This window comes from Megalops cyprinoides, chromosome 2, assembly GCF_013368585.1.
Source record: "Megalops cyprinoides isolate fMegCyp1 chromosome 2, fMegCyp1.pri, whole genome shotgun sequence".
Taxonomy (NCBI): domain Eukaryota; kingdom Metazoa; phylum Chordata; class Actinopteri; order Elopiformes; family Megalopidae; genus Megalops; species Megalops cyprinoides.
Genome location: NC_050584.1, coordinates 45335359 through 45357485, shown reverse-complemented (window position 1 = coordinate 45357485; position 22127 = coordinate 45335359). Strand labels below are relative to the sequence as shown.

The window sequence follows — 22127 nt, the reverse complement described above, 5'->3', positions numbered from 1 at the left end:
GGACGAAGTACTGGGGGGCATTTTCAGAACACGTTTTCATTGATTTCTCCTACTTAAGACTTATTACACATTCCTCATAGCTGACCCAGTTAATTTCAGTGTGCATTTAGTGAAATTGTTTAATCTACATCAGCAGCTTTGAAACCCTTTGATTACAGAATAATCACCAGCTTGACGAATTACTACAAAACACTGCACATTCCTATTCCTCATCATCAAAGCCTTGTCTGCTACACGTGTCTACTCCTCAGTCTAGTCTAAGCAAGCGAATCAAACAAAACTGACACAAACAGGCCGCCCTGGAATTTGCATAGCCTGATTGTCTGAGTCTGATAAACAGATTTCATAATGGAACACTCTCAATCCAAGGCTTTCTGTGCAGTCCTAGAATCCAGCAAAGCAGAAGAAAAACTAATGTACCAATATGCCTGGAATTTAGACAGTTGCCTGCAGTCCCTCCTGGACTGGATGGTTTCCTGCAGCATGTTTTTCAGACAAGACCCCAAACCGTCTCAAGCTGCCTGTGACTCAGAATCAGTTGGAGGCTTGATGTAACAGGGCAGGAATCCGGCAGAGCCTCAGCCAGTCTAGACTGTCTGTCCAACTCACTGAAGGTGGGAACAATAGGCTGAAAAACAGGCAAGGAGATAACTCCTGGTCTCGTGCTGCCCCCTTGTGGTGGCTTCACACACGTGTCCTGTGTTTATGTTTTTCAAGGCAACTTAATTTTGCTAGCTTCATTCCATGCCTTTCTTCCCTTTCTTCACTGCCAAAAAGAAAATGGACCATTTTTAAATTGTTTCTAAAAGAAATCATACCTAAGGGAAACTGAAAGTACAACTGCAGGACCTGCAGAAGTGGTACTTGACTGCAGTGGTATTACTGGTTATAAAGAATAAAATGACGGAAAATAACGCACATTCCTAGCATTATAGGTATCTAACACAGAAAAAGGCAGCACTTTCACACTTCTACTCTCCCAAACAATATGCTGGAGAGGAAGTAATAACATGGTTGCCCAGGCTACTAATGACACGTTATCAGGTCCCAGTCTGAGCATCCTGGTCAGGAAGCCTGCAGGTTGGTGAGTCACTCTGCAGCAGTCCTGACTGGAAGCGTGCTTTCAAAGCAGTGCATCTCCAGGTGATGCCATCAGCACCTTCTCGCTGCACCCGAGCTCTGCCCTGGAAATGGAGCGTGAAAAAAAAAAAAAGAAAAAAAAGAGCTTCCCGGAAAGGTGGAGCGGTAAACGGTGATGCACAGGGGGATGCTGATGCTGGGGATTGACTCCCATTCCCAGCAGAGTCGCTCCGCTCGAGATGCACTGCTCAACCACACCATCAGCTCCAGGCATGAGCAGATCACAGTACCGGCCAATCGCAAGCAAGAGTGTTATCGCACGGAACCAATCAGGCGGTAGCCTGTTCAGATAGGGTGGTGTGTGGCGGGGGGGTTGGGGGGAGGGGGGGTATTCAAATGTGGGTGGGGGGAAGGGGGAGTTCCAGACATTGATGTCACTTCCCAGTCATTGCAGCACAGTACACTCAGTGCGCACGGTACAGAGGGGTAATGCGGTCTGTCACTATCTGTGCAGGGACATGGGGGAGATGGGAGATGTCTCTCAGAGGGCGGTGGGGGTGGGGGGGCTACTCTAATGGCAGCTGTGTTTGTATCACTGAACCGAGGACATTGCCTTGTTTGTCAGGTCATGCTCACATACTGTTGCCAAACAAGGGTTCCTCCATATCCAACAGGGCAAAATACAAGGACAGGCATTCATACAGAATCAACTTATGCTTGTCATAAAGGGACATAATACAACAGCAATGATCACAATGCTAACAGACTCTGGACACACACAGTATATGGAGGTATATGGGACAGACAAGAGCAGTATCTTCGCCACAATATATGCAGTGAGTTAAACACAGAACAGAAGGATGTGTTTTGTGCAGGATTTGTTTCACGATATGACCGATATTTTTCCATTATCATCCAATCCATCCATTTTTGAGGTGACTGTTTTTGACAAAGCATGACCCGAACATTGGAAAACAAAGGAAAGTTGGTTGGTTTAAGCACTCAGTGGAAAGCAGCCCTGCTAACACAGTCAGAGGTCACGTGGGCTCCATCATGCCATCCATTTTCCAGGTGGAGCTCCCCAGTGATGGGGTATGAAAGCCTAGTAAACAACCTCTCCACCTCAGACCAACATCAGCACATGAGTGACGGAGACAGGGAGGGAAGTATCACGGATCAACAGGAGGGGTGCTGTTTCCTTTAGGGGGGTGGGGTGCAGGGGTTTCCTTTGGGGGGGTGGGAGGCGAGGGAGAGGTAGAGGAAAGTTTCCTATGTGAGGGGGAAAAAAAGGTTGAAATGTGGAATGAGATTTTCCAAGACCACCCCTATGTTTTCTAGGCCCACCACAAATTGGTTAGGTGTTGTGAGGTTAACTGGCACCAATCCAGACCTTCACATGTTGACCCTGGAGCGGGGCCAAGAAATAAGGCAGAGATCTGTAAAGACGCACACAATGAGGAGAGGTCAGACATTGGATGCCAAATCCCAGAATGGCCTCTGAACACTTACATGTAAACACACTATACAGATATTCAACACAGGGCTCAAGAGAGTTCACCAATCAACAGTTATGCAGTAACTTACATAGTTATTTTGTGTAATAGATAAGTTTTTGTAAATAATTTCACACCTCAAAATCTGGGTTAAATTGTTCACTGAACTCACAGAATACCCACATACACATACGTGACAAAACAGTCTTGAAATGCACTTGGTCTCAAGAAAACCCAGACAGCGATTTCCACAGGAAAGTCACAGCAAAAGCATTTACACACACGGGTAGCAATTGTGGCTCTCCAAGTGACAGAACAACTCTCAGAGTTTCCCTTTTAAAGTCCTGATTCAAACTCTCTCCAAAGACATCTAAAAAAAATACTAATCTGGAAACATGACTAGTCTGGTATTCAATAAAACAAAATTCATCCCAGGAACGAGCCACATGTTCCTATCTTAGTAATGTTGCACTTTTTCCTTGCAGACATTCTTCTGAGGATTGGGCTGGCAGCAGTGAAGGCGTCTCGGTTCGGGGAAGACCTTGGCAGCAGGCGTCCTGGTGGGTGAAAGTGGAGGTGCTGGGAAGGAGGTGCATTTCTCTGCGTTACACCCATTTTTACTCCTAGTTCCAGTCTCCTGTGGTTTTTGGGTTTAGATTAAGAGAAGATGGCGAGGGCACCCTGAGGGGGATTGTGGCTGTATAAGTCCTTCCACTGAGGGGCTTTCAGTAAGCGGGGCAGCTGTAGTGTGGGGTGTGGTGCCGGTGCTTATCTCCGACAGCACAGACTGCTTTACTGAGGTCTGGCACGAGCCAAGGCGGGGATGGAAAAAATACACCCTGTTTTTAATGGTCAATGCTACAGACCAACTACGGCAATATTCGGCTATTAATGAACAATCTGTTATCAGACTGCCTTTTCATTGCTCTTCCTGTATTTTTTTAGCGACAGCTCTCTGGTAATAAGCCATCTGAAATGTCAGCCAAATGAGCTGTAGAGTGTCTGTATTGTTTTTTCCACACGTGATCAAGGGTCACCACAGTGCTGACCAAAGGGAACCACTCAGATTCTAATTAGTCATGTGATGCTTTCCACATGTACTGTTGCAGATGGGATGTAGGGCAAGGGATTAGAGCCCAAGTTGCACACACAGTACTGCTCGCTGCCAGAAAATTCTAGAGTGGCAATTCTTAAGCCTGTCCTTCAATACAGGCAAATAATACACACACACACACACACACACACACACACACACCTAAACACAGCATCAAACAAAGCATGGAGTTACAGAAGAAGTGGGTCATATCCTTACTTTCATGATGTATTTTCAGTCACTTAACCAGCAACATATTTGTCACAGACACAATGGAAGAACATAATTTGTTATTCATACAGTACGGAGATATTGCTGGGTCTTATTTACATTCTAACACTGATTTGTGGCTTAAAATTGGCATAAAACAAAAACCCTACAATTAAGAGATTGGAGAGATCAATGGTTATTGAGCATGTCAATATATTTTTCTTTATCTAACTGCTGATTCGATCATACATTGTATCCACTGCAAACAAAAGAAGTTGTTTGCCAATACAGACTACTACCAACTAAAACAGCCCTCAAAGAAAATTGCTTATTTGTGAACATCTTCCTGGCTAGTCTCATAAAACAAGTTACATTCTTCTGCTAAGCAACGTTTGTTGCCTATTTTCTGTCTTAGAAGTGAGAATCCCTTTTTGGTAGCCACATTAGGTGTTGGAATGACATGTGCTGTATTTTCATGCTTTGCCAAATCTGCAGACATTGTTCTGAAGTCAAAACAAGACATTGCATGCTCACCTGAAGTTTAATCATCCATTGCAAGCATACTTTGTACTGTACTACGGCATTCATATTCATCTTTCAGCAAGGTGTGGATTAGATTTAGCCTGTAAACTTACTAACACAAATATGTGCTGCAGCATCCTGTGTCAACACCGAAATACAATCACACTCGCATTTTGATTAATACCACTCAAATTTGATGTATGTTAGGGTAATGGTGGTACTGACAAATCAAGCAGGTAACATCCCAATTTATAGAATACACCATGGCACAGGTCCTAGGTTTGATCGAATCAAAAACTGCACAAATGTGGCTGCCAAGAAACACAGAACCATTCCAGAATACATTTGTGCCCACAGGCAGTGGGCCTGACACGTAGCAAGCGAACTGATTCAGAGCCCTGCTGGACTTGGTGGTGTGAGGTTGTCCATGCTCTGCTGTGTGTGCCAGAATGTTCAAGAATATGCAAAGTTCGAATCAGACTGAGCTTCTAAACCTTCCACACCAGCTCACTGCTCCCAGACAATGACACCAGTGGACAAACTGGCTGACGGACAGGAGGACATGGAGGGCAGCACACCATCCACCCCCTGTGCATCACTACAAACTTTCAGCAAACATTTTCATAATGGCTGCCAAACTGAACGAGATCCCAGCTCCTACTGAGTGGGAAACAGAGGGGGTGGAGGGAGCGAGTCCCATTGGGAATTAGGGGAAGTTAGCGTACAAAAGCACAGCATTGCATCAGAAGTTGCAGAGAGGGGTGGGGGGTTGTGGGGAGTTTGATTAGTTACTGGGAAAGGGCAGAGGGCTGGAGGAACATCAGCACAAGATAAGAGTCTTGTTCAGTAGCGGAGCTGGAAAGGGAGGCTTTCAAGGAGCAGCCCAGGCCGCTCACACTGCACTCTGAGCTGCAGATTTACTGCCTGTGAATAAGGACCACCAGAGTGCACAACTAGAACACATCTAACCTCTCCCCCACATTCCCATGGCCTACATTACCAATTTTGGTCAATTAGCTGTGTGCCACTCTGAGGCCTCCACACAGGGTGCAGAAACATGTCTACAGGCCGCTGTTGTTTTCAGTCCACTTCAGGTCTCTGGTTCCTTCATTCACACAAAAATCATTTTAATTACTAATTTTAATGACTAGCTAATGGCCAGGTCACCAGAAAGCAAATTGCATAGGGTCCCATTTACCAAGGACTAGGAGGTGCACCCTGTTTCAGCATGCGTTGAAAGTGCAGACCGGTAGAGCACACAGGTATTGAAGTCACACAGAAACACGTCATGGTTCCTCCGACAGCTGGCGTTAATTACGACTGCACTGGCTTCAATATACCAGCCCAGGCTCCCTCCACGTCACTTGGCCTCCAATGGGTCATGAAGACTGTGAATAATCATCAATGCAGGGGAAAAAAACACAATGCAGTATTGTATGGATGACGCAAAGGGCATCTCCTCTCTCTTGTTCTGAGACGCTGTTTGTGCTCTGAAGTGAAGCAATTTGATTTTCTGCTTAAACACAGATGTGTCTTTACAATTCAGACCCCAGCTCTCATGGAAAGAAGGCCAATTTTTCTAGAGGCTGAGGCCCTCTGTACAATACTGCTATTCACCACCAAACAAAAGGCAAATTACTTTTCCAAATGCAGGACAGCCCCAATTGTGCTACCACAATATTACAAGTCATTGTTTCATCTGGATACTGACACCTCCTAGCATCCATACAAGGAGAACAGCAGAATTGTACTGGATGTTATAACACTTAAAATATGAGACAGACTTTCAAATCTTAAGTGCGACTTCACTGCTACTTTACCAAACAGAAACATTTTAGTCTCCGGCTGTATGTTCACTGTTTTATGTACCCAGGTTAAGAGAGAAGGAAAACATGAAAAAATGTTTGCAGTGTTTAGGACACACGCTTAACAATACTTCTGTACAATCAGGGAAGGCAAAAATTCTTGCTACATATGCGGGTGGCAAAAAGATTTTCTAACTTGATCACACAGTCTGTAAGGGGAGCTCTTCTCTTGCCGTTTCCTTCCAGAGATAAGCACACACGCCTCTGTAGACATAAAGACAGAGGTGTACACTGTCGGAGTGGGTGTCTGCATCTGTATACATAAATGTGATTCTGCACGTCTATGTCCTATGTGTATTTACATGTCTCTCTGTGTCTCTGTATGTGCCCTTGTGCAGCTGCGTATATGTGATTGTGCACGTGGTATGTAAGAGAGAGAGAAAGTGAGAAGGAGATAAAGGCGAGCAGCTGATTATTTGTTCTCCAGCAGTAGCACTCCTCACAGTGTCGCTCGAATGACGTCTTCCTGCGTCACTCCCTCAAGACAGGCCAGGATGAGGGCTCCTTTTTATAAGGACAAATCCCGGGGGACTGCCAAACTGTTAGGAAAAGGCCACTTGAGACATCCTTGCTTTTCACTCCACGTCCTTGCTCTGACGTGGCCACATGACCATTTCTTCCAGTTCGTCTGCACGGTGTGGATGCACTAACAAACCTCCTTTTGCCAGGAGATAGTCAATACATCACAGTAAGAGACAGGTATCTGGCTGGGAGTACTGTAGATGATGCCGCGCCAAGCGGCACACGGACAGACTTACGTGGAGGAAAATCGAGGTATCAAACTGACAAACTGTGGGTTTCTGTCCACTGTGCATGTTTACAAATCGTGCTGCAGGAGAACTCTCAGTACCCAGGATCTTTCATCTATTTTTTCCACACACATCCGTTGTCATAAGAAGAGTGTTACAGAACAGGAATCAGACAGAAGCACCTGATTCCATAAACCTCGCTCAACAAATTAAACCCTGTTACATGAATTCTCAAAATAGACCAGACAGGAGGCTCCCCTGCTAAGCAGTACTTGTTCTCCCCTCTAAGGTAATCAAGCCTGAGACACACTAGCAAAGAACAGAGGCATAGTAACACGATGCTACAGTACATTTTGGAAAATTTATCTAGACATAAAACCCATCCTGAAATCACTCTGCACTGTTCAATATGGGAATACGGTAGGAGTTTTTGCACTTCTTGCACTTTTTTGCACTTGCATTTTGTTATAACATGGGGTGCCAAACGTACCACCCTGAACACACACTGCACATGGATATTGTATAATGGGCTTTTCTACACGATCATTGGTGTCTATTAGAGATCAGAGTGCTATCTTGACCCAAACTGAAGCTGCAGGCCTGAGTTCCTGGCTTACAGGGATGTGGGACAATAAAATTAATTAAATTTGCATGAACTTCAACTGCGGAGGTTTAAATTGGGTGAATCCCCTCTAACGGCCACCTGACATCTCAAAATCCCTCCTCAAACCATGATGTGTGAATGAGTGCCCTTCATGCCATGATATAACCTACTACCAAGTACCTGACTCACACCGCAAACAATCAGCACACATAAGCCTCAGCACTGGCGGGGAACAGATAGGGAGGGCACATGCAGATTGCAGGAGGGCTGGCAGGTAATTACTCCCCATTGCCCGAGCTCTCAAGGCTTTTGTTGCCTGTTCACCGTGAAGTTTATGATGAGTCAGTTCACAGGGTTCACACAATGCCCTGCCTACTGCGGCTGCTAAGGCAGCGGATATTGAAGAGGCCGGCCCGGATGTCCTCGTTTTCAGGGGTAGCTTCAAAACAACGAGACCCCCTATAATGACAGGATGTGCTCGCACGACCAGCACAAAGCCCCACGCCATCTTACGCTCACCCCCACACTCCTCCGCCACCTCACAGTAGCCCCGCTCCCCTCTCTCCTCCTGTTCCCCACGCTGACAGACGCTGGGTAATGAATCAACACATCGTTCCAGCAACCTAATCAGACCACACTAATCACGCCTGCGGGCAAGTTCAGCGCATGGTAGGGGCTGTCTGCAACCCAGCAACAGTTTTGATCGCAGGGCACTGACCGTGGATGCTGGACAACTCCTCCTTGGTGGAAAGTAAAAACCTGCGACTGTATGCATCTATTCCTCTCCAGATTCAACTCAGAACTCAGTGTGCACAGGCTCATGTAAATAAATCCTGTAATGTTCAGATCTACCGGGACCAAAACCAAAATTCTTATTGAGCACAAAGTAGCACTACACATTATATTATAATCAACCTTGATTAAAAAAGGTATGGATAATTTTACAATGGAATGGGGCCATATGTTAATACTAATTGACTGCATACATACGACAAGAAAGGAGAATGACATTTTTCTCCCTCCACAGCTCTAGTTGTAATGGTTCTTGAAATGAGTGCTCACAACAAGCTCAACACTCCAGCCCAGGCAGTCCCCACCAACACTGTGGTATTCTTTGATGCCTTCATACGTCAGTGAGCAAGGTGCACGTTTTTCTTTTTGTGCGGGCCTGTTTGAAAAAAGCTCATCTCCTGGCACCGTGAAGTTCTTTCGGCCCTTGCACGTACCTGTGAATTCATTACGTGGGGATGCTCTGCATTCAGCACAGGAGCACACGCAGTTCTTGTTCTAGGCGTCTGAACCTACTTGACAGCTTTGGCACAGCATTTTCGGTACTAGAAACATTGAGGCAGCATCTTCATCATTTTCAGCAGAGGTTGCACCATGGCTTAATCATTTGACGGGGTACGCAACAAAAGATGCTGCCAGGAAGGAAGCATCAGGACCCTGGCAGAGGACATTTTGTCCGGCAAACAGACAAGAAGGAAGATTTACGCTGCGGTTTGTGGAAGGAGCTGCACCCTAATAATCCAATTAGAGCTTCAGAGAGCTCCTTACACCACAGTGTGGGTGCTGGCAGAGTTGTTATGGCAACTGTACCCAACAAAACCCGCCAATCATCCGGCAAGCATGCACATCTCACAGGAGTTTTGAAAATGTAATTTGAAAGAGATATTTGCTCATATGACAGACGAACAAGAAATTCAAATAATAAATTCAGTGTGTAAAATGCTTTGAATGAGGGTTTAAATTAGGGTTAGGGTTTATGTATTTCATATTCCATTTTTTTCCATCAATGAAACGCTGTAAAGAACACCTTGCATTTTCTTCATTCAAATGTCAACAGTATGGAAATCCCTAAGGCCGGTACCTGTGTTTAAAGATTTAAAGATTTGCAGTAGTGGAGAGCACTGAAAAAGGGGAGGGGGCAGGACATTTCCTACAAACTACAGGCTTAAACTGATGCAAGGGAAGATCAAGTGTGCAGAGCGAAGCAGACACATGTTCTACTGCATGAACCATTCTGTACAGTAACCTATGTCAGTTGCTCTGGATAAGAGCGTCTGCTAAATGACAATATTGTAATGTAATAATGTAATCTATGCTTACGCCGATGTGGCACAAGCACACAAAGAGAAAAGCAATGGCGCCCTCATGTGGTGATAATGTGGCAGTCCGCTGCACTTGAGCCTCGTGTTCATTAACCCAGTGCATTCCTGTCAGGGACAGGCTATTTCAGGCCTGTTGTTCTATTGTAAGCCTAACACAATGCTAAACAGCAATGGTATCCACCTCCATGTAAATGTTTAAAGTATGTCTCATTCGGCCCTGGGTTGACATAAAGGAAAGGTCCGAGGCTGAGTCTGCTAGTACTTAAAACACTTTACATTTACATTTATTCATTTCGCAGACGCTTTTATCCAAAGCGACTTACATAGGTTACAGTTCTTTACAATGTTATCCATTTATACTTTCTCACTTGATATCAAAAATGAATAGCCTAAAACAGAGATGTTCATTGACCACACTGGTACTACAGCTTTCAAGTACAGTGAGCAGAGAGCGTACCTCCCTTTTCCGCTTTTATAACTAAAACCACACCCCTACGTGAGAATGATATGGTAAGACTAGATCTCTTCAAGGGCAGAGGATTAACACAACTGTGATAACAAACACTTATGGGCAAATACGACAGATTGAAAGCGGCAGTCCAGAGTGTGCCAATCAAGAGCACATCACAAAGGGGAGGTACTGACAATTACAAAGGAAATAACACTTCAAAACTTCATACCTTCAAATATGGACATGGATGGAGGGAAGAAAGTGCACTGAGAACTGTATTCTCCATTTTGCGGGGATATCAGTGCCTGCTACACCCTGTACCTATGTGCGTGAAGTACCCTTTTCATGTTGTATTTCTTTTGCACTACAGTGTTGACCTCTCTGATCAAAGTTCACACTGGTATGAGAAATAGTGAAATCTGGAATGGACTACTCCATTGAATACTTCACGTTAACTCTGCCACAGCGTAGCATCATGCAGCACAAGAGACATCAACACTGAGTTTGCTCCTACCTGGATGACAGCAAGACAGTGAGTCAGGCAGAGTCTGTTCAGCTGGTCCAGTCACTGATGTTTTTTTCCCTGCAGGACACCGAAATACCCATACAGTATTAGGCAGGTATTATAATATCACCTGTATCTCTGCACTTTCCCAATTCTATGGGAATTTATCACAGACTTTTGTTCCACCTGAGAATTTAACCATGTGCAAACCTTTCTTTTAACTAAGGAAAATAGATTATCAACACTACACATTTAGAACATACTACCATATATAATTATAGTAAGTAATACATATTTACAAGATGATGCTAGCATTAGAAAAAAACTTGAATTTACCTAAAATATTGGACACCTTCAAACACAGGATAGTTGGAACACAATAATATGGGTCTTGTGTAACAAATTTAAATGTTCACAGGCTATGCCCTTTGCTACCACCAGGAGGCGCCTGGTTTCTGTAATCCAACATTGTACCCTCAAAATCAAATTACTGATTCAGGATGTGGGGATTTGGCCAGGAAGAAAAGAACAAATGAAAAAAACATATACAGTACCATTAAGTACAGTCTCTTAACATCAGAACTACACTTCTATCATCACTGTAAGCCTAATTTCATACCACACACGCTGCATCAGCATAGCATGTGTCTCACTTGTGTAAACCCATACTTTGTTCATTTTTTGTTTCTTTTTTACACAGCAGGAATCCACTGGCTTATTCTGAAAATTCAATTTGAGCTTTGGGGCTTTTAGCATAATAAAGAGTCAATACGATCTGAACCCGAACAACATCTATGAAAGTAAACATGCCACTCTGCTACAATTTGTCAAGTGCTTCAAAATCCATTTACACATAGGGCATGCTCCTGTGAATTGTAATAACAATGGTTCATTTAGTCACATTTATAGAAAATACCAGGGAGCAGCCTCCATCTCTTCTCTGTACAGGAGAGAGCAAAACAGAGAATAACAGAGATGGATAATCTCACCAGTCTCTCTCTCTCTCCATCTCTTCAAAGACTGTAAAAATGTCCAGAAACCACGTGAAGATTTATAATTATTATTGACTAGCTGAATTCTTATTTAAAAACATGACTAACAGAAACGGCTTAATGATGAACCACAATATTTAAAGTTACTTTAAATAGTTAGATACTTTAAATAGCATTCCAAAAAATGCAAAGAAAAACAAACTGATCATGAGACGAATTTAAAGTCACAATGGAGCAAGAACAACATAATGCAATGAACTGCAGAAATAGAATTGATGGGTCTTGTGTATATTTAAAGCCACACACACACACACACACACACACACACACACACACACACACACACGCACGCAAACATTGAAACCTAAGAGCTGAGCATGCAGTTTGCACATGGAGCCAGTCTGACTTGCACCACTCATAAGTGTGGTTGCATTAACAAAATATTCAGGGAGCATGCAGAGTTTGTGCGTCAGGGCTGAAATTGGGTATAAACATAAATTATACTTTGACAGAAAAGTGTACACTATGTTCTGTAACTAGCAATCCACACTAACAATGTTGACTATGTTCTGTAACTAGCAGTGCACGCTATCAGTGCCCATTATGTTCTACACCTAGCAGCACACACTAGTATTGTCCACCATATTCTGTAACTAGCAGCGCAAACTAGCTCGCCACCAAACCAAAAACAAACATTCAAAAGACGCACCCTCACAGCAGACCAAACAGAGCTTTGTGAACTGTCATGTGATTTTAAAACTGGGACACTTTCAATTTCACTAAGGTCATACAATCCACCGTTTGAGGCATGACTTCATTTTCTAACTTGTTTCCAATACTGAATTCCAATTACATGCCATTGCCCTGTGTGTGACTGAAAGAACAGAACTCAAGAGTAAGGAAAGATGAAATGAAACTCTGTATGCACATGGACAGAACAAGATTTAAGTAGGACCAATCCAAGCTTACAATTAGCACTTTTGTGTGAGGAATTGAAACACAATCAAGCCTTTTAACCAAGTAGACCATGACTTTTCAAAGCGGTCTACTAGGTTCAGCCATGCTCGCAACATCAAGCTAGCAAAGCATCATGAACCCATATCCTCCATTTACACCTGGCCATTGTAGAGCGCACAAATAGCAATAAAAAATCCTGGTTAATTACTGGCACTTCTACTTAAAAGGTAAGTGATTTATGTCAGTAATTAGAGCTCTGCTCCAGTCTACCAGTAATTACACTTTGGTCCCTGGAAGGCCTTAGGAAAAAATCAGGATCTCTAGCAGTCTGTTGAAGCACAAAAAACAGCTCTGCCAGATGATTGCATGGCTCCTTCTCTCAATGATGCAGAGAACATAAATAAAATGGCCCCTCTGCAGTTTCTCCATACAGAAATAAAACTACGTAATGCATATTTGTGCAATGTTCACTGATATTCAGAACTGCCAGGGCAAGAAAATTCAGCAGCCCCTGTTCTTTGTACTGTACCTTACTTCCTGCTGTGTACCTTGGTATGTCACAGAGCACCATAGCAACATGAAAAAAATCCATGAGGTCAGTCACGTCGGAAACTCTCTACGGGCTGCTGTGAGTAAACCCGTATTGTACACTGCAATGTGCATACCCACTATTTCAGCGACTGCAGCCTGGATTGGCTTTGTGAATTGAAAACTGATGCAAATTTAATTCCCATGGACTTTGGCAAGATGTCAGACTTGCGTTTGTTTAATTTTCAAATGTGAAACATAGGGACACACCCGTAACCTTTCACCACACCCACCAGTTTGGCTTCAAAAAAAAAAAAAACACAATACCAGGATGTCCCACGAAACCAACCCCTCTCCAGTTCTTTCCAAGACAACACATGCTACGCTGCCTATCGACACTGAAACTGATTTTCAACAAATCAGCTATGTGCACTGTGATTACTGTGAGCATCAGGGGCTGGGTTCTACATTGCAAACTGTAAAATAATTCTTTAGAATGGTATAACCTGTGAAGTTGAATGGCTACCATCTGCTCCTCTATTTCTGTATTAGGGTCACAGAAGGTAAATGGGATTATAAACAAATATTTGAGTACATCACTTCAATAATTTGTAGCTGGTAGCCGGTAATTCCACAAGAACAGTAAGAAAACAGTAGACAGTAATGTAAGTGTAATAGTGACATAAAATGTGCCTAAGCCAATAAAAGCTCTGCACAGGGAAACTCAGGTCTAAATTTAACAGGTAGAAATTTCATGACAACTGTAGGGTGGATAACAGACTTCTTTATATCAAGCCAGTTGAATTTAGTTTGCTATTGACAGTTACATGTAGTCTAAGATGTAAAATAGACACCCAATCGTCATGAAAAACAGTGACCGACTTTCCTCTATGTGCTGGGGTTGATCACACTTAGAAAAAGACAACTTGCATATTTTTTGTAAATTAACAGTACTGTTCACATGCAGAAATGAAGACAGATTGTGCCGATATTCAAAAGCCGAAGAAACAATCTTGGCACACACTGGTCAGACAGCAAAGCACCCTCGATAGGCATTACCTAACCTAGGCATCAACTTTGGGATACTCAGGCTTCCCTACAAGCTTCTCAGCCTTCTACTCCATAAACCACCTTTAGCACAGAAACTCTGAAAAGTGAGGAATGTTTTGCCACACATTTTTGCCACACACACTCATGCCACACAGACTGAACTTCAGCAACAGAAAATAGTGAGCAGGCAGCAAGATCCTGGTGTACAGTGTGAGGCGGTTTTCCCCACCGCTATGGATGGCAGACATGGGTGGCACGCTGATGTAATCTCGAGCAGATGGAATGGAAAGAGCACTGCCTCAGGAGGGTCCACAATATCAGCTGGGACAAGTACCACAGTACCAGATTTCTCCCTGCAGCAAGCATTAGCAGTGTTGGACCTCAGGTCACAGACACCAGCCCCACTGAGCTGGTCACTGCGTGCTTCTGATGAACACTCATCTCCTGAAGACATCAGGGAGGAGGTGGAAGGCAGGGAGGGATTTTTTAAAGACAGGATGAAAACAGAGTAAAACATAGATCTGCTTCACAAACCGGGAGGACTTGGCCAAGGAGGAGAAAATGATGACCTCCACATCAGAGCCACAGGCAGCTAGAGAACAAACTTCGTGAAAATTTGGCTCCTCATTTAAAACCCAACAATGAAACCCCTAGCGTTTACAAACCTCACACTTCAAGACAGCTAAAGAAGAGGGTCATACTGGCAGGGGTACCAGTCGTGCCTAAGGTGTAATTCTGATTGCTAAATCCCCAAGGTGATCTCGCATATACATTACAAGGTTCTTAGGATGCAGATGTACAACCATCCAAAAACAATGGCAACCTAAACATTTCTCTTCACTGCCTTAATATGTTGTGCTCAGTTTAATACTGTATGCTTTTCTGTTTTTTAGAGTAATTTTCACTTCCATCATATATGAAAAGTATATGAGAAGTGTTATTTTAGCATTTTGAAATGTATGATTTTTAGGACCACAAATTATTAAACGCAGCTGTACACTGGAGTAAACTACATGAAGCTGACCGATAATTTTGAGTGTGGGTTACAAGAATGATGGTTCAATCTACTACAAAGCATCTGTCCACAATGACAAAATTTGGAGGCAATACTACTTTTTGTCATAAAATATTACACTTTCATTGTAGATTGAAAATGTAAAAGACTCATGCCAGCCAATATGCCCAGGAAGTGTGATAGGGCAGCTGCATGGTATGCTTGTGTAGGTATGTGTGGATTGTTTTTCTTCCTTCTTACAGCTAGCTAAATCTAACTTAGCTACTCAGCAACACCTTGTGCGTGAGGAAAAAAAAAAAAACACAAATGCCCATAACACCAAAATTTGCAATATTTTACAGCCTCCCATATCATATTGGTTCAACACTGAAGTCAACTTTTGTTGATTTAGCTATAATATTTTTTGTTGGGTTACTCGCTAGCTAGTGGAAATGTGATCACAGAGGAACATACGGCTTTCCATCAGTATTGTTTGTATAGCACTAGTGGAACACTCCCTTTTCCCACTATCTGTTAAAAAAACAAAATACGACTATCCAGTTTTGGTTCAATTATAGAGCAAGCAAGCATCTGTTGCAGGGTAAATATCACTTCAAAAAATAACTTACTATAAAACCAGATTTTTTTTTTTCTTCATTTTGATTGAAATGCCCCAAAGACTGTGGGACCAGAATGCATCTCTGTGGTTGGGTTTTTAAATGATAAAGTGCTATGTGCTGCCTCAGTGAGAATCTGAAAAAATGAAACTGCAAGAGTACAATGAGTGAACCTGACATACATCATACATGTGCTTCAGCAGAATTAGGGAAGTCAAAGCTGGCACAATTCATGAAATCAGGGAATTGTACAACTGTATGTCACCAACCCAGGACTTGGCAGCAATTTCAGTCACACGGCGCTGCCCACTGGTTACTGAAGCTACCATGTAAGGTTATATAACAATATAACACACTTACCATTACTCTCCGACACATAAAGTCACCAACCTTATATATCAAGCTACCCTGCCACTTCTCTCAAATGATCAGACTACCGTTGTTTGTAGTGGTAGCTGCTGATGGATAAAATAGGTGCAGATTCTCTTGCCACATCTTAATTCCTCTTCCATGTGTAACTCCACCTCGCTGCTCGTGCCTTTTACATGTTATTTTTCTTCTTACATGAGTCTCTCATTGCAAGCAGTGGTCCAATATGAAACACTAATAACTTACTAGACTTTTTGTTGGCACTTTATGCTATTGAAAGTACTATTCATGAAACCCAACAATAAACTGGGATTAGAAAAAATATGAAGAGTGCTTGGTATCAGGTCACAGCGCCATAAGGTATCATCACTCGGAGGACCTGGCTCATACAAATCCCAGAATGCATTTTGTCATCTCTCTCTATTTCTTTCTTTGCTACGCATGCTGGGAAACTAGAGGCAGCCAATCAGGATAGATTGAAACAAAGGTGTCATATATATATATATATATATATATATATATAAATAAATATACGTTATTATTCAAAACTCTTACGTACCTTTGGTTTACAGGACAGTTTCTATGAATATGTTGCTTTCGTGTAAAAATAAAATATAATCATAATTATAAACATTACCACCAAGCTGCCTGCACAGTTTTTGTCCACATGACAACTTGTGGACACAGACATAATAGTCAAACTCTAAAGCTTGTATTGTTAAACATGTGCAAGACAGAAATGGGCGGTTTGCACCATTTCAATTAACACTCAACAGAACCTTCAGTCGGCCATGAAATTAACCACAGGCCCTCTGTAACTGGATTACATTTTCAGATGATTAAATGCATAGCTACTTAAAAAATAATCCCATGGCAAATTAATGGCTAAAATATTTTGATAAAATGCTATTTTAATGTAGTGCATTACATAATGCAAGTTAAGAACACTGAACTCTGACCCGTTCCAGTGTTTTTTTCTATTAGTTCACAAAAAATGGAAGAATGACATGATCATCAGCAACCAGCCCACTATAATGTAAAAAACAAAGACAGATCAACAGACATTTGTACTGTCTTGCACATTTACAGATGATGGAGCAAAGACAAGCTGTAGACACCATGTCAGTGATGCGGATACCAGCACCATGCTCATACCTCTCAAAATAAGTTTGTAAGTCTCAAAAATTTTCCACTCCCTAAAAATGCATGTATGTTGTAAGGGAAAAAAAAAATTATTATCAGGAATAAGAATATGTTAGCTGCTCATGTGTATACAACACTGTTCCAAAGGGGGATGAATCAACCATTATTACAGAGGCACAAAGACCTCAGATAAATATAAATCCCACAGTACAATTCTTCAAGAATTATAAATGAGTGTACTGCAAGTACATCTGTCACACTCTGCAAGTTGGTTACTGTCAAATGATCGGTGCAAAGGCTTGAATACCGCACACGTTCATAAATCAGGGAGGACTATCATATCTCACCACATCAGAATACAGCAACAATTATTATTGTAATTAATACCAAGATTTCCATTTTCTTTCAGGTACAGAACATAATCCTGGCCCATGCAAAGTCACATGCCATTTCTACACAGCCACCACACTATTTCTTTCTACTCACTGTGTTTCTGTTTGTCACAGTAAGGCTCGCCATTGCTGTGGATGGATCTGAATAAATATATATATATTTTTTTTTTTTTTCACAGCTCACTCTATTCCTTGTCTTCTACTTCTGACCAACGTTTTTTTGTTGTTGTTGTTTTAGCACTACCATTGCCACTGTGTCTTTCTTTTCCATGGCTCTCAAGGTGCCTGTTTATAAACTGCTGTTTCCATTTTATGCTGTTGAGTGATAAGTTTAGTTTTTGCATTCTCTTTCAAAAGCTGTGTTTGTTCAACTGAAAGCAAAAACATTTCTGACTTGCTAGAAAGTCTTGGGTGCTTTATCATATCTTGTAAGAACACACCATGAGTCTAAAAACTGAATTTCAGCGACAAATGGCAAATGATAAGTCGACAGTTTGGGATATCTGCTGCTGGAGGTAACTAAGGATGAAAACGACACCCTGTGTCCTTAAAACAAGTTGTGCCAATAGTGTGCATGACCCAGCTGACTGACATACAGACGCAGAGTTCTGAGGACGACATCAAACTCATATCAAGTAAGCCCCATTTCACTCCCCCCGAAAACAACCACATGGTCTATAGCGACAGATCCGCCCATTATTGACCAGTGGTCCGAATCAAATCACCGTCAGAGCCCTCTTCCTATTTGGGCTAACAAACAATAATACACAAGGATGCGAATGACCCCAGCCTCTGACAAGAGGAACTAAGGGGGGCATCACATTCAGTATAAGTAATATAAAAAGCACCCCTGTTGTCTGTAAAGACAAGGCTCATGATTATCCATTTTGATTCCAGTAAAAGCCAGACAAACATACTAAATATGACTTTTAGCTTTAAAATCTGTAATAACCTGGAAAAAGTATCAGCCGGTATTCAAAAATAAAAATTTATTTTCCACTTTTTGCCACAGCATGCCATGCTCTTAGTTTTGCATTATCGTCCACGAGATTAATATTGAACTGACTAGTTGGAGAGTGAAAAATTGGGAGGCTAATCTCCCTAAAATAAATCCCATTTTACATGCGTGTCGACTTAACAAGGTAACAAACAAAGACTTAAAAACACCTGTTCTCTGTCAAACCAACTCCTCAAACCAGTTCTGGCAGCTCCAATAATCAAACAAAATTCATCCCCACCATCTGAGAACAGCATCCTACAAGCAAAATTTCAAAAAGAAAGTAAAATTAAATTAAAACATTAATATAACTTATTTCGTTGTTTTTCAATACTGTCCACCAATCTTTCTTCAATGTTCATAATGCCCGACAACAAAACAAGGCACAATGATGACACCCAAATTCATCTCTTTAAAACTTCGTAAACTTTGAATTTGAGAGCATACAACACAAACAATGCCAAAAAGAAAACAATGGGATAACAGATATCATCACTGCTATTTTATCAAAGCCACCATTTTTACTCTAGGTTTTCATTCTTGATTTATCTATCAGCAGTTTTTTTTTTTTTTTACAGTCACCTTACTGCAAAATTTTCCAATAGGCCAACGTGTTGCCCTACAACACCTAAAATAATACTAACTATTAGGGATCATGTTTGGCACATAATGTCCAGACTTTCAAAGCTACACCTAATTAGTTAATAAGATTACTGGAGCTGAAGGCTGAAGGAGGGGGTAATCTATTCAGATTCAAAGAAAGCATTAAATGAAGAGTATAGACAAATAAATGGACTTTAACCACTGATTAGTTACTTGAGTGGCATGGCTGTCTCTCAGGAACAGAAAGTGCTGACAGTCTGGGGGCATTACTTGAACCTGAGCCAAATATTATCAAAGGAATCACAGAATGTGGCATGCCTCATTGGCTCTATGAGAACCGGCAGCTGAAATCCCAATCCCAAGTCAAAACCTGTGTGCACTCAGAAAGGAGGTGAGGGTGGGCTTGGGCAGACTCACATAAAGCAGATTCCTTTCACAAGTAGAGAATGCTTAAAGAAATATTACTAGGGTGCAACCGTTCACACACAGCATTGGAGCTATACAAAACAAGGTCTATTCAAGTTTATATAAGTGAACTTTACAGGAGACTACTTTGTGAGGACCAAATGTTTGTGCTTAGCTGTGGATTAAAAACTGAACATAAAAGAATACATCAAGATAGACATGTAACCTAATGCTTTTGCAAGAACATGCACATGTTGGATTAACTGAAGTTTGGGGGGAAAAAACACTGGTCTTGTAGTGTGCAGAGTTTGACACCAACTTTGAAGCTCTTGCGATCGGATTCACATAAGAGATATAAACTGTCCTTCAAATTACACATTTTATTTGGTAATCCATATCTGAGGTGAAATCAAATGTCTGGGATAGAACAGCTATTACCTAACTGGCCGCTGGGTCATTTCATGAGGTCCTCATCACACATGAACTATGATTTTCCATTGCCATAACACCTCTATTAAATCATTTACAAATGAACAAATCTGTCACTTTTCCCTCTTGGATCTAACACCACTTTACTACATATATGTTTTAAAGGCAAAGGTGTACAAACTATCTGTACAATCAGTATGGGATGCACTTACAGAACCATGAAAGTGAACACAAGGTAAAACAGGAATGCAACACATCATCTTAAATTTCAGAAGTAAATCTATCAATGGGACGTGGTATTTTCTTTATGAATAACTGCTACAACTGCATTCCCTTCAGCACATTACTTCACGTTTCTGTTGCATTAACAACCCTTTAATGTTGTTTACTTACTGTATGACTAAGTAGTGTTGGATGAAACTGTCACAGTAATACGAGGGGCCAAAAAGAGACAGAAATTTACTATGGTGCACCATGGACAGTGCCGCTTGGGAACCACAGCCTGAGGCAAACTGATTATTTCCAATAAAACGAAACTGTGCTTTCTATGACATGCATCTGATCAAAAGATTCAGAGACAAAATATTTACTTGCTCTACACTTAGGACTAAAACAAACCCTATATATTCATCACCTTACATAGCTCACAGAGCTGTGCAGGAATAATTGTAACCCATGTGCCAAGAGCCACAAGTAATGAGGAAAGTGCTTGCAGGCTCTCTTCTGATTTTAATTAGCCTGTTGATTCCGCAGTCAGCACACAGTATTCAAGGCACCGAAATTTGCAAATGACAAAGTGGAAAAAACTTAACATGTTTGTTATTTGTCCTACTTTTATTAAATAGAACCGTTTTATATGGTCAATTATTTTACATTTGAGCCATTAAAAATTGAGCATCAAATCACGATAGTATCAGTTAAAAGGCAACCTTTAATATTTATTCATGAAAAAAAGTTTGTGCCAATATTTTGATGCCATGATTTCACATTTCTTGTATTTTATTCTGAATACTATTAATTAATTAATTTCAGACGCTACACTTAGACGTATTGTTATGATACATATTAGGAGCCCTTTATTTTAAAAGACTCCAACTGTATTGAGGCCTTGAAGGAACAGCCACCACCACTTAGTCGTAATAGTTTGCTTTTATTAACACCTGATGAAAACAACCCAACCATATTTGTATCCACCAGCCAACTCCGTTGTTGCTGTGTATTGTTATTCTTTTCTGGCCTACCGACTGCTCTAAGACCCAACGCTGTTTTTTATTTTAACCTGTGGTGTGTCCGTCTCCCCCTGACACACAAAACAGTTACAACACAAAACCCCACTTAGTTTAATAACCGACACATATCTTGCACGCTAAATAAGGCACTTTTACGTTTTCACGGAGCCATGTACACTTGTACAGTCTATCGAAATGAACGTTAAGAAAATATTTGCGTTGATAAATTACACCCCTCTTGCTGCTGTATTTGTACCGTTGTAAGGGTCTTAAACACGATTTTAAGATCAAATAAACGGAGAATACCGTTCTTATGGCAACACCGAGTATTAAACGATTCCCTCCACACTCCCACTGTACACATTAGCGAAAATTTAGAAGCGGCACTAAATAAGACACCGTTAAGGAGTTGAACGCCACCGCTTCCTTTCTCCAGCCCCCCTCCCTATTTCGAAGAATAAAATTGATTTAAAAAACGTAAAATGCATGCTTTCCACACCTGTGCAAAGAATAACAAATAGGACTATTCAGCTACTCACCTCCGAAAAGATGTGCAATTTAAAGGGCCAGGTTCTCTCCCCCTTGTTCGCCCACTCCCTCGTTCTCTCTCTCCTCACCCAATAGCCCCCCTCCGTTTACCAGAGTCCACCCAATTTCCCCCCTCTCTCCACCACTTGAGACAGCGTTCTCGCACACAAACTTGCTTTTTTCTCTCTTTTTTATATTTCCTTGGAGTAGT

At 41.7% G+C, this 22127-nt stretch overlaps 1 protein-coding gene across 2 annotated transcripts in view; it reads right to left on the bottom strand.

Annotated features, from left to right (window-relative positions):
- Positions 1-22127, bottom strand: part of LOC118772396 (guanine nucleotide-binding protein G(I)/G(S)/G(O) subunit gamma-7) — a 64243-nt gene extending 42116 nt beyond the window's left edge. The window contains exons 1-2 of one of the 2 annotated variants that reach the window (XM_036520677.1): positions 21928-22126; positions 10693-10761 (exon numbers count right to left, since the gene is read on the bottom strand). The gene's annotated coding sequence lies outside the window, so the exon portion shown is untranslated. Of the gene's footprint in view, positions 1-10692; positions 10762-21927 lie in introns of both variants that reach the window. The other variant, XM_036520679.1, reaches the window with a different exon arrangement.